The sequence below is a fragment of the Vollenhovia emeryi genome, unplaced genomic scaffold (genome assembly GCF_000949405.1).
Source record: "Vollenhovia emeryi isolate VEMERY1.0 unplaced genomic scaffold, V.emery_V1.0 DF939171.1, whole genome shotgun sequence".
Classification (NCBI taxonomy): Eukaryota; Metazoa; Arthropoda; class Insecta; order Hymenoptera; family Formicidae; genus Vollenhovia; species Vollenhovia emeryi.
Genome location: NW_011967195.1, coordinates 108,671 through 112,355, shown reverse-complemented (window position 1 = coordinate 112,355; position 3,685 = coordinate 108,671). Strand labels below are relative to the sequence as shown.

The 3,685-nt window shown below is 55.1% G+C and overlaps 1 protein-coding gene across 6 annotated transcripts in view; it reads left to right on the top strand.

Annotated features, from left to right (window-relative positions):
* The first annotated feature begins 2,127 nt into the window (after positions 1–2,127).
* LOC105563805 (ras-like GTP-binding protein Rho1) overlaps positions 2,128–3,685 on the top strand; it is a 14,493-nt gene continuing 12,935 nt past the window's right edge. For 2 of the 6 annotated variants that reach the window (XM_012015720.1, XM_012015719.1), the window contains exon 1: positions 2,131–2,224. The gene's annotated coding sequence lies outside the window, so the exon portion shown is untranslated. Of the gene's footprint in view, positions 2,225–2,264; positions 2,803–3,685 lie in introns of those variants that run through there. The other 4 variants (XM_012015723.1, XM_012015722.1, XM_012015718.1 and 1 more) reach the window with 4 other exon arrangements.

The following is a 3,685-nucleotide window of genomic DNA, read 5'->3' as shown; positions in this document are numbered from 1 at the left end:
CTTATATCGCTTCGCAATAGATGGAGATTGCGAGCAACACCGCACTGATCAAGTACTTAATAATTCGCGCATTATTGGTATCAGCGAAAATAACATTATAAAATTCTCGTAATTAGAAAAATCTTTTAAATAGAAAATATAGTATTTTCGTTATTTTGGAAACATTGCTGCAATATTGCTATCGAAAGTTTGCAATTTTATATCCCTGCAATGTCTCTGCAAGATCGCAACGTTTCTGCAATGTAACTGACTAACTGCAACCATCTGTATGGACTAGTGTATGTACATCGCAGACAGACAGGAGTGCCTGGACATTTATATAATTATAGAATACACAATTATAGAAATGTCCAGGCATTCTTGCCTGCCTGTTCACATGCGACTCGCGCGCGCGCCGCACGCCGGTTATATCGGCTGATTGGCGTAACACCGCGGGTATTACCCGCGATCAGAGGCGGTCGGAGCGTAGGCTCCTCTCGGATCAGCTGACTGTCAAGGTCCGTTCACGAACGGAGCGCTCTGTAGGGAATCCGGGCGGCTCGCTCGCGCGAGAGGAATTCACACACGCGAATTACCCGTGAAATTCGCTCGCTCCCCCGTACGTCGTAAAACTGAGAAATCCCTGTCCCCGCGTCCTTGAACTGGTCCGTTAAGGAGAGGAGAGAAAAACGCGAGGTATAACGCTCGAGAGCGTTACATTTCGCCGGCGATTGAGGGGGGGGGGGGAGAATTCTTGACGCCGGCATTTATTTTATCCGGCCGATAAGCCGGTTAATGGCACGCTACGTGTACGCACGCACGCACCGACCAGCCGGCACTCACCGGTGTAAAATTAGTTTATTGACGATGGAAAATCTCGCACGCTCGCAAAAGTGCAGGCAAGCATGAATTTCCTGTGTACAAATATTAGCCTTTTGTCTTCTCTGAACGTCATATATCCCGGCGATTTATCTTTATTCTCCACGCCAGAAATTTCTCCGTTGATTTTGCGATATCCTTAGGATATCAAACGGGCAACTATTAAATGCAAAGAAAAAGGCAGATGCGCATCTTTCCATCTTTTCCCCTGAAAAAGAAAAAAAAACTCGGCGAAACTCGCGCATCGCGAATGCAACGGCAGCAAACGGTTGTTATTTACATATTTTCCAACCCTTTCCGTCACCCACCTACAAGTGGCGGCGGCGGCGGCGGCACGAAGCCGAGAGGCGCGAGGAGTCGGTGATGTGTGCGCGAAGTTCCCTCCACAGGTCCGTGACGTGCGGCGCGCCGGTGACGCGCGATTCGCCGGTTGCGGAAGCAGGGCCGGCGCGTGACGCGGGCGCCGCGCGGCACATCGGGGGCGACGAAAATTTCTAAATCGATCCCGTTAAGCGTTTTTCACGCCCGACGGCCTCGGCCGTCGGTTCTCGCGAGAACTGTTTCGGGCGCGCTGTTAAGCCCGTATCAGACTACAGATTCAGATTAGATTGAGATTCGACCAATCACAGTAAAGTTCGCTAAACTTGAGATTAATAAACTTTACTGTGACTAGTCGAATTTCAATCTAATCTCAATCCGTGGTTTGACACAGGCTTCGAAAGCACGCGCTTCTCATGTGCACCTTCTGCACCTTTTAGATCTCCCCCTTCTCTCTAGGTGCGTTCACGCCTATTGACGCTGAAAGCGTCTTCTGTCTCCCTTCGACGCATAACAAGCAACGGTGATAGACTGACGCTTTCAGCGCTAATTACGCGAGCGCATCTCGTCCTTTTCCTGCTCGTCCGACGGTGTCCGGAGAGTCGGCCGGTTCGATCTTGAGTGTAGAAGGTGCAGAGCGAGCGGCGGAAAAGAACAGAAGTAACACGCTGGGACTAGTCACTTTAATACCCGTTCACGCGAGTAATTTATTTTCATTGTCGACCGAGATACGCCTGTAAGAATCGGTTCTCTGTAAGAGCGCACAATTCTTAATCGATCGATTACTCCCGTTACGTCGCAGTCACGATAACGTATCGCGAAATCGACGTCCGCCCCGTAAGGGGAGAATTGATGGACGTCGACCCGGTTCCGCGTAGCCGGCGCGCGACACGTCGCGCCGGCGCGGCACGTCCCTGAACGAGCCGAAGTTGCCGCCGCCGCCGCCGTTCGTCCCCACCACCGCGGCCATTCGCCGCACACTCAACAGATCGAGGTGTGGCCATCGAGGGCAGCCATTTTCTTGACTTTCTGTCGCTTAAGATTTCAGGTAAATACGCAAATATATCCTAAGTTAACGCCGGCCGGAGTGGTGCGGGGGTGCGTGGTGTGCCGTGCGTGCGGGCGTCGCGAGCGTGTCCGGGCGCGTTGGAGATCCCGTCGGGACGTCGGGGCCGGGTACGGTGCTAAAAGAGGGAAAAAAGAAGGAGCCTCCTCCTCCTCCGTCAATTGAGTGAGGGAGAGAGAGAGCGAGAGAGAGAGAGAGAGAGAGAGAACGGGTTGCGCGAGGAGGCCTCGAGGGAGTGCCATGCGTCGCGATTCTCGTCCGTTCGGTATCACCGCGCGGCGAGGCGCGCTCTGACACGGCGGCTCGACTCGGTCCGACTCGACTCCGCGCTCGCTTCGTGCCCGCGTCGTTCATGCGCGTCGCTCGTGCTTAGTCCACGTCCACGTCGTCATCGTTATCTTCGTCGCCGCCGTCACCGCCGCCGCCACCGCCGCTGTCGCTGTCGCCGTCGCCGTCGCCGTCGCCGTCGCGGAGCTAAGCAGCAATCCGTGCGACGGGCCTCTTGGTCTCTTGGAATGCTCTCGGGCTCTACTTGACACGCTACGTGGCCGTTTAGTCCAGTAAGTAAACGCCTCTCTCTCTTTCTCTCTCTCTGTCTCTTTCTTTCTCTCTCTCTGTCTTTCTCTTTCTCTTACTACTGTCGCGACGACTGCTCCGCGTATCCCCCTGTTACGCCATACCACGCATTCCCGTGCCGTCGCTTCCGCAGCCCCTTTTCCTGCCCGCTGCGTGATCGACGAGGAGGAAGAAGTCGTGCGAGCGCGGTCAACGAGGAGCGGACACCTCGTGCTTTCCTCGCCCCTGTCTCGGTCCTCCTCCCTCCTCCCGCGCCTCGCCCCTTTCCCACGTAATCGCGGCTGATCTACAGTCTCGGCCGATGTCGTCCTCGTCTCCGTGACAGCGCGCTCGATCGTGCCCCGGGTGTGTCGGCCCGACGACGTTTCCTGCTCACGCCGCTCCGACCGAATAAATTCTGAGCGCGCGTACCTTCGGCGTGAAGCCCGTATCAGACTACAGACTCCCGACTCTGACTCGACTACTGACTCGGACTCCCGACTATGATTCAACCAGTTAGAGTTTATTCCCGAGTTGGCAGTCGGGGTCGGCCGGTGCTTTGCTGTGATTGGTTGAATGATAGTCGGGAGCCCGAGTCAGAGTAGTCGAGTCAGAGTCGGGAGTCCGTAGTCTGATACGGGCTTTACGCGATCGCCGAGGGGACTCCCTTCGACGAGGGAGCCTCGCGCTCCTTTCGGTCTCGCGGTTCTCGCGTCGCGCACTCCGCTTTCCGCCCGCGTGCGGAAGGATCTCCGGAGAGGATTTTGCGTATCGACCCGATCTTGCGAGAAATAGGAAGAGAGAGAAAGAGAGAGAGAGAGAGAGAGAGAGAGAGAGAGAGAGAGAGAGAGAGAGAGAGAGAGAGAGAGAGAGAGAGAGAGAGAGAGA